The sequence below is a fragment of the Temnothorax longispinosus genome, chromosome 3, assembly GCF_030848805.1.
Source record: "Temnothorax longispinosus isolate EJ_2023e chromosome 3, Tlon_JGU_v1, whole genome shotgun sequence".
NCBI classification, from domain to species: domain Eukaryota; kingdom Metazoa; phylum Arthropoda; class Insecta; order Hymenoptera; family Formicidae; genus Temnothorax; species Temnothorax longispinosus.
The window spans coordinates 16,566,111-16,575,978 of record NC_092360.1 but is presented as its reverse complement, the minus strand read 5'-3'; the positions used below and the strand labels follow the sequence as shown (position 1 = coordinate 16,575,978).

General features: G+C 37.4%; 1 pseudogene; it reads right to left on the bottom strand.

Moving 5' to 3' along the window:
• Positions 1-5,440: 5,440 nt before the first annotated feature.
• On the bottom strand, positions 5,441-9,577 carry LOC139810052 (uncharacterized; annotated as a pseudogene).
• Between the last annotated feature and the right edge of the window lie 291 nt (positions 9,578-9,868).

The following is a 9,868-nucleotide window of genomic DNA, read 5'->3' as shown; positions in this document are numbered from 1 at the left end:
ACAACACATATTTGCATAAACCATTTGTATTCATAGTCAAGTAATATCCATGTATAACTGTATACTTTGCAATAATCTTTAAAGTAATCTTAAAGCGGGGAGCACATTTCTGCATAACGCATGAGGGAATGAACCAATCAGAATCCTCCACTTTCATCGTGGAGATAGAAATAAGGACTCTGATTGGGTCATTTGCTTATGTTTATGCGTTATGCATTATGCACTATGCAAAAGTGTGCTTCCCCTCAACAATTTATCCACAGAATGCAGTGTAACATATTATCTACATCATAATATATAAATAATGTATGTAGCGTGCCTATTATCAACGTAATCTTACAAATGTATACATTGATAAGTAAAATTTGATAAAATTAAGTTTTCAATTTGGTAATTTATGTATATGTACACACATGAACGCACACACACACATTACACACACTACACACACACACACACACACACACCCACACCCACACCCACACCCACACCCACACCCACACCCACACCCACACCCACACCCACACCCACACCCCCACACCCACACCCACACGCACACGCACACGCACACGCACACGCACACGCACACGCACACGCACACACACACGCACGCACACACACACACACACACACACACACACACACACACACACACACACACACACACACACACACACACACACACACACACACACACACATATATATATATATATATATATATATATATATATATATACATATATATATAGGACTTCCGGTTCGGCGAGCGGAACGGGCGGTTGGCCCGGAGTTAAGAGGGTGAGTTAGGAGGTGATTTTCGGCAGAAGGAAGGTCGGGGGGATGGAGTAGTGTGGTGGAGGTGGTGGAGGAGGTACGGAGGAGGACGAGGAAGTGGAGGAGGCTCCGAGGAGGGTGCGGCTGGAGAATGGAGACTAAAAATCTCAAAGCAGATTTGGAGGTTAGGATGTGGAAAAGGTAGAGGAAGAGTCAGGGACGTGAGAGGGCGCGGCTGAAGCAGATGTGGATGGTGACCCGAAAAAAAATAATTTTGATTAATTATATATGATCATACATTATTGTTTATATGATCAGATCCGAAAATTGGCCAGATCTGACCATGCATGCTCATACAAAATTATATATAGACGGTCATATCTATTCATATTTGACCATTAAAATATAAAAATATAAAATTTATTTTTCTCGTTAAACATTATTTTATTGCCGAAAATCTTTATTATGTGCAAGTTTAATTAATTAAATTTATATTGTACTTGGAAAATTTGCTGACCACCGCTGGATTTGAACCTGGAACTCCTGGATCTTGAGTTAGTCACCTTACGTACTGTGCTACAACGTTAATTAATAAAGACGTTTCGTATTGTACTACATATGATACACTTATTGTTAGCAGTTGTACGGAAGGTGTCAGACATAGATACTGTATAGTTTTCTAACAATATAATTTAATTCTACAAAAATGTAACAAATAATTGGATTAAAAATTATATTTTCTCGTAGTTTTTTCCGTAGTAGTAGATTGTTTTGTGTGCCGCTGATTGATATTGGAACATGTGTTTTACCTGGGTTCATGCACTCGGGTCTTCTTGGGATAGTAAAACAACTTATTAAATTGTGGTTTGATAAAAAAGGTCCTTGGAATATAAAAAAAAAGAGTAAAAATATTGATAATTTTATCACAAGTATACGACCACTTCAATCATTTTGTCGATTACCAAGACCTTTAACATATTATCAATTTTATAATGGATCCAAAAATTACAATTTTTTGTTATTTTATTCTCTTATAGTTCTTATTGATCATTTGCCTAATGAATATTTTCAGCACTGGATGATGTTAGTTATAGCATTGTTTAATTTACTTCAAAATCAAATTACACAGTTTGATCTTAAACAATCAGATATTTTACTTAAATTATTTGTAAAACAATTTGAAAAACTGTACGGTGACAGAGAATTAACGTGTAATACTCATCAACTTATACATTTGACACTATGCGCCGAAAGATGGGGTCTATTATGGGCAACGTCAGCTTTTTCTTCGAGAATTATAACGGATTTATTGCAAAATGTGTGCATGGTAATAAACACTTAGGTCAAGAAATTGTCAATAATCTAGTTATTGCTCAAGGAGTACTAATTTTGAAAAGTCGTGCCATGGAACGGGAACGTAATGCTAATAATGTAATGTACAATGGAATATAAGATCAAAAAGCTATGAGCGCTTAGATAAATACATAACAAATATAGAATTCAATAATATTGAACGTCATTTGCTTACATACGAAGGTTTTGATACATATATATATCATATAATCATACATGAATTCATATACAGTCAGGTATGAGTCAGGCTTGATTATGTCTAATCATATATGAATCTGTACCTACTCATACGAATTAAAATATATTAGTCATATCAGCATAGAAATGGTCAGATCTAAATACACACAATTATATATAGATATATATATCTAGTAATATATAAATTTACATATAGTCAGGTGGGAATTCATATTAGCGAGTCATGATTAAATAGAATCATACATAGATTTAAATATAGTCATATATGAATTCATGTACAGTTTGGTATAAGTCAGGCTTGATTAGGTCTAATCATATATGAATCTGTACCTACTCATATGAATTAGAATATATTAGTCATATCAGTATAAGAATGGTCAAATCTAATCATTTATGGATCCATATATAATCATACAAGGAGCAAGATGTAAATATACATGATCATAAATATACTCATATATATTCATTTATGATTCTATACATAATCATATACAATTATATATAATTAGTCAAAATTATTTTTTCTCGGAGAAACCGAGACAGCGCTGGGTGTCGGACGCCGAACGGGTTGACACCAATGCGGGACGTCGAGACTAGGTGTTGCGGAACGCGCGTGACTGCGCGTGGCGCAGAGGAAAGCTGACAGAGTGACTGTGGATGGTGAGACCGAGACGGCGCTGCGTGCCAAATGCCGGGTGGATTGGCACCAATGCAGGACGTCGAAGCTAGTGTCGGCGGAGCGCGCATGACTACGCATGGCGAGGAGGAAAGCTGACGGTGGGAAGGACTGGAAGGCGGCTGCTGGTTGAAGATTGAGGAGGTGCAAGGGGGGTGGAGTGAGGGAGAAACGGTGGAGGAAAGGGGAGAAAAGTGCAACCCGAACCGGAAGGAAAGAAGTAGCGGAGTGACTGGCCGGGGGCGAGAGAGGAAGGCTACTAGTGGACGCAGGGAGAAGCAGGTGAGAGGGGACGGGGGAGAAATGAGGGAGGAAGGAAGGACGGGGTTTAGCGGTGGAAGAACGACGGACGGGGAGTGATCGAGGGGAGGAAGACCGGGGTTAAGAGTCAGAGATTGATAAGGAATTAATAAGGGTGGACAGAACGGGGGAGGATAAGAAGTAGAACGGGGGGTAGACACAAAAGTTACATGCAGCGAGAGCTGGGGCCCGAAGTAGCGGTGGCAGCAAAAAAGACAGGGCAGCATGGAGGGGAGTGGCGGAGGACCGAGACGGCGTCGGGTTCCAGATGCCGTGAGGGGTGGCACTGCGGCGGGACATTGAGACGACGGATAAAGAGGTGAGGGGTAAAGTGCGGAGAAAGTTGGTGGACAGAGCGGGGAAGGATAAGACGGAGAACGGGGGGCAGATGCAGAAGTTACATGCAGCGGGAGCTGGGGCCCGAGGTAGCGATAACAGCGAAGAATGACAGGACAGTATGGGGGGGAGTGGCGGAGAACCGAGACGGCGCCGGGTGCCAGATGCCGTAGGGGGTGGCACTGCGGCGGGACGTTGAGGCGACGGATAAAGAGGAGAGGGGTAAACTGCGGATAAAGCTGCGTGTTGTAACAAGTAGGAGAGTACAGGGAAAGGAGGACGGAAGGGCGGGAACCGAGAAAAGGGTGAAAGGAGAAGGAAGTGAGGGGGACAGGGAGGAGGTTAGGTTACCCCTGGGTTAACAGAGGCGAGAGTGATAAGGAGGCGGGGAGCGGAGAAGTTGGAGGGTAAAATCGTGTTAAATTTATTAGAGGGCGAGGAGGGGAGGGAGGAAAAAGAGTGTAAAGGGCCGTGGTCAGGTCGGGTTTGGAAGGAAGTATGATTGTAAAGGGTTGGGTACGTTCCTGGAAAACGCCAGTAGATTAAGTAGGGGAGAAGAAGGGTAAAATTTGTGTAAAATTCGTTAGAGGGCGTGGAGGGGAAAAAGGAAAAGAATGTAAAGAGCCGTAGGGACAGGTCGGGTTAGGAAGGGATATATTTTTTGTAAAGGGTTGGGTACGTCCCTGAAAAACGCCAGATGTAATGTAAGTTTATGAGAAAGAGGGAGTTACGTTGTAAAAAGTTTGGGATCGTTTCTTCGAAAAAAACGCCTTTCAAACCCTGCGGGGAAAAGAAATAAAGTTTACCTATTTATATATACATATATATATACATGTACATATGTATATATATATATATATATATATATATATATATATATACATGTGCATATATATATATATATATATATATACATGTACAGTCGCGGTCATTAATGCCTTCCACCTAAAGTCAGTCGCGTTTGGGGGCAGATAGTAGCTGAACGCGTCGCGTCTAGCGCTATTCGTGTTTCATGATTGTTGGGTCGGTAACGTCGTGGAGCACGGTCAACCGTGTCGTGGAGAGCTGTCAGTCACTGTCAGTTTGACAGCTGTGTGTTTGCGGAAGAGAGGTTAAGAACCACAAGGGATCGTCCAAAAGTATAAGGAGAGTATAAGAAATACAAGAACATGTTAATTATTTGAATGGTAAATAATTATTATACGACAAATTTATATTGATATATATAATTTCAGTTATCGCAGCTGAGGCATTAACAAAAAGATTATTGGCCGTATCGAGCCTTCCAGAGAATCGGAGTCATACGAATAGGAAGAAGAAGAAGAAAATTAGCTGGGACCGCTGCGCGCGCTTGTCCGCTTGTCGTTTTTCGCACGCTATACACCGCTTAACACCGCCTTGCAATCCGCACTTGCTTTTGCGCCCGCGATTCGCTTATCTTTTCGCTGCTATTGCCGTCCTCACTTTAGTGCGCGCTCACGGCTTTTTCCGCCTCTGGAAATAAATTAAAAACTTTGTACATAGTGTAAATATAGACTTTATTTTCCGCATTTTTGTGTACTTGCTGTTTCTTTACTTGTGGTCGTCTTCTACCTCGCGCTATCTCGCGCTATCTCGCGCTACCGCGCGCGCTCTCGAACAATCTACTTTATGTGTCTGTTCATAAATAGCCACAACAAGGCGACCTGAGAAATTTGAATTTAATAATTCCAGATAATGTTCTTGTTCCACATCTACAAAAGAACGTTCACATTGCAATATTATGCAAAAACAAAGTAAATTGTTCAAGATAAAAGCAAACTTAACCATTATTATTGATAATGCTTTTAGCATTTTCATTAGGTGCAGGTAAATCAGCATTTGATTGCGTAGTGGCAACGACAAGGTAAGGTTCAAGTGAAATATGGACAACGTCTCTGATTTCAATGGGCATGCCCATTATGTCACTTTCATGCAATACAGTATCGGATAAATCAAGCTTTTGTACTTCTATTTCTTCTTTATATTTAGCATATTTTTGACTGAACATAAATTGATGTCCTAATACGGGAATCAATTTCTCAATCAATTTTTCATTGAGATTAAAAAATACATGCTTGTTGATTGCATTTTCTGTAAATGAATGAAATAAAATAAAAATTTATTGCTGTATTTTAATAATAGTTTTAATTATATAATTTAGGTTAAGCAGAAAAAAAATGAACGCGTGGTCGCCACGCGCGTTAGAAGTGAAACTTCTGAAGGCAAGGGCTTTGCCATAACTTTTTGTGTCGTAAAATTCGTGTCGCAAAATTCATGTCGCAAAGATCGTGACGCTTTTTTGTGTCGCAAAATCGAACTTACTACCGCGCCAAAAGAAGAAAAGAAAATAGACGCTCAGGGTTAATAACAACTGTTGTGTTGAAACCAGAGTTGCAAAAGTGGTAATTAAAATATTTATTTAAAGAAGTTTCATTTCGTACGCCTATTGGTCGAATTTTTGTTACACTTTCCGTGTCGCACAATCGAACTTACTACCGTACGAAAGAAGTTTAATTTTGTACGCCTATTGGTCAAATTTTCGTTACACTTTTCATGTCGCATAATCGAACTTACTACCGCCAGAAGAAGAACCGTCTCGCCAACGCCGTACGCCTATTGGTCAAATTTTCGTTACACTTTTCGTGTCGTACAATCGAACTTACTACTGTACCAAAGAAGTTTCATTTCGTACGCCTATTGGTCGAATTTTCGTTACACTTTCCGTGTCGCACAATCGAACTTACTACCGTACCAAAGAAGTTTCACTTCCGTTACACTTTTTCGTGTTGCGAATCGAATTCACTACCGTGCCTAAAGAAGTTTTACTTCAAAAATATGTATTGTTTTAATGAAAAAGATTATTGGAGGATTCACACTGCGTCCGATGTTTGACGTACGACGATCCGACATCCAATAAGAAATTTTTGTCTCTAATAATAAATTCTGTTATTGGATATCGGATCGTCGTACGTCGAACATCGGACGCAGTGTGAATCCTCCATATAACCTCGATTATAATAACCAAATTTTTCACTTACGCTCAAAATTGGAGATCAAAAATCCCAAGTTCCACTGCTTCAGAAGATTTTTCACGAAGTCATCTGCTATGCCGGCGAGAAGCGAGCAAAAGAGCGAAAAAAAGAGGAAGAAAAGGAACTCGCTCGATGCACCGTTGCGTTCATCGACGCGTCTCGCGAACGGACGATGATCAGGTAAGGTAAACGTCCCAATAGCCGGACATCTAACAATGCTAGTTCGATTTTGTTTAATTTTCATAAGTGCTCACGAGTTTTAATAGTTTAATTATGTATCCAAATGAAAGATGGGATATAAGAGCTTACTATTAACGCATAAAAGACATGAAAAGTATTTAAATTATTGTAATAATAATAAAAATTGTAAAGCGTACAAATGTACCAGTATCCGGACGCGAGGAAATGCTTGTCCCGATTACTAAACTTCTTCGACCCAATATCCGGACACGATAATCATCCAAATAAAATGAAATAATTTTTAACGATTTTGTAGTACTTAATAACTATAATTTATTTGTAAATCTTTCCATAAATTATATATTTAAGAATATAATTGGTAAATGTTTAGTATAACGCTCTCTCCTCCGATTTTCTTAAAACTTTGTAAAATTGTTTATTTCTATGTGTAAAAAACATTCTAAGAAGGAAAATCGTCGCTCAGGTCTCGTTTTTTAAATATTTAATTTTAAAGTTTTGATGTCGGTAAGGTAGGAAACTTTATTTCGTCATGGGACTAGCGACTGTTGCGCATCCCTAGCGGCCCCGAACAGAACTCTTCAAGTCGTGTATAAACACAGTCGCTACCTATGACAATTTGTTACTACTATTACTCATTAACGGTGCCATTTAGGTTAAGATTGTGAAATACTGTACGTGGCCAAAATTGATAAATTGTGATTTCTGTTAAAGCAGGGCACACGCACACGCACGCACGCGCACACACCACACACACGCACGCACGCGCACACACACACACACACACACACACACACACACACACACACACACACACACACACACACACACACACACACACACACACGTGTGTATGCCCTGCTTTATAGAAGTTGTAATTTTCGTTAAAGCAGGGCACACACACAGACGTGTGTATGTCCTGCTTTATAGAAGTTGTGATTTTCGTTAAAGCAGGGCACACACACACGTGTGTATGCTCTGCTTTATAGAAGTTGTGATTTTCGTTAAAGCAGGGCACACACACACACGTGTGTATGCTCTGCTTTATAGAAGTTGTAATTTTCGTTAAAGCAGGGCACACACACACGTGTGTATGCTCTGCTTTATAGAAGTTGTGATTTTCGTTAAAGCAGGGCACACACACACGTGTGTATGCTCTGCTTTATAGAAGTTGTGATTTTTGTTAAAGCAGATATTTTGCATTTAATTAGCAGGCAGTTGTTACGTGACCTTCTTCACTTCTATTTTGCTGCACCGTTAATGATGTTCAATTATTCAATTGAGCAAATTAATAAAAATCCCTGGCTTGGTATTCAAGACGTAGTTGGTGATGCTAATTTGTGGCCAAAATTTATACGCAAAATGTTTTGGGAGAAACGATTGACAGATCATAATCGTATGATTATAGTTAATTTTGCATATTTAAATGCTATTTCGGAAGACTTTTTACACGAAATATTATCTTTCACTTTAAAAGAAGCCTATACAAAAAATCGGAAACGTGAGATAAAAGATAGATTTTCGTATTTAAATTATGAGGTAATTTTATTAATCTTAATTAACAAATTAATTAAATTATATTTATTAAATATTTTTCAAAATTTTTAGGAATTTGGCCATGAACGACGTAGCCGTGTTTACAGCTATAATGTATATTTTAAGGAAATGTTGGATTTAAACTTTAATCCATATAAAAAGAATTAAAAAGGTACAAATTTTAAATTACAAATTATTTTCTGCTTTAAATATATAAAAAAATTATTTTATTGTGTTTTTAACTATAGCAGAGAACATTTTTTTATTTTTAGGAATTTATTTCGGTTGGAGATTATAATTTGTTAATAACACAGAAGAAAATAATATATGCGTTTATAAGTAAAGAAAATAATTGTATTGTTACAATGTTATTGAAGTTGGAGAATATAACTCGCCAATTATTTTAAAAAATTGTACAATACGTTCATTAAAATTAAATTTTCTTTTAAAAATAAATTCTGCTAAATATCCAATTAAATGTATTTCCTTCGTACCATATCTTGGGATATTTGATCGTACCTCACGCCAAAATCGCTCGATATTTTGCGTATGTGCACCTAAGTTTAAAAATATTTTTTAATTTAACATTACTATCTATTAATATTACTATTATTTTATATTTAAAATTTTGTACCGGTATCTGGATCGACAAAATGTAATGAATGGTTCACGGTATAATGTTTGAAATCTTCTTTTTCCAAACATTTGTACGCTTTCCAGCAATCCGACATTATAACTGTTCCCGGTAATATCCATTCTTTAATAACACTTATTAGTGTTTCTGTGGTTCTGTCAACAACAGGTACTATAAACATTTTTCCGCTATTTCTTTCATATCCCCCAAACATTTATTTTCCATCGATAAGTCGTCCTCTGTTATATTTTCTTTTTCCGATCTTTGCTTCGTCAATTTCTACAATTACTCCTTCACCTCCAATTTTTTCAGAATGGGACTCAACCCAATAAATGCATACCTAATAATAATTAGTATTTAAAATAATTATAAATGGTTACAAATATTATTGATTTTATGATAGGAATAATAAAAATTATTATATTACTTTGCGACAAAAACTTTGCCAATCAACTACTGTCCGACTAGACAGATCTAATTCATTTTTTTTTAAATCCTGTCGTGGCGGTTTTAACATTATAAAATATGCCACAAATATACAAATGTTTTCAATGGACATTTTACTTTTAGAAAACCAAGTATTTTTTCGGACACTTTGTCGAAATTGACATTTCACTTTTTTCTTTTTCTTATGAGAGTCAGTTACACAATATGATTTTGTGCATTTAAACTCTAAATTATCAATATCTAAGTTAATAATGTTTCCACAAATTTCACATTTTAAATTTTCGTTTATAACATTAACTTGTATTAAAAAATTAATTAAACTTTGTTTTTTACTTGTTAACGCTAAAAATTCGTGTAACTT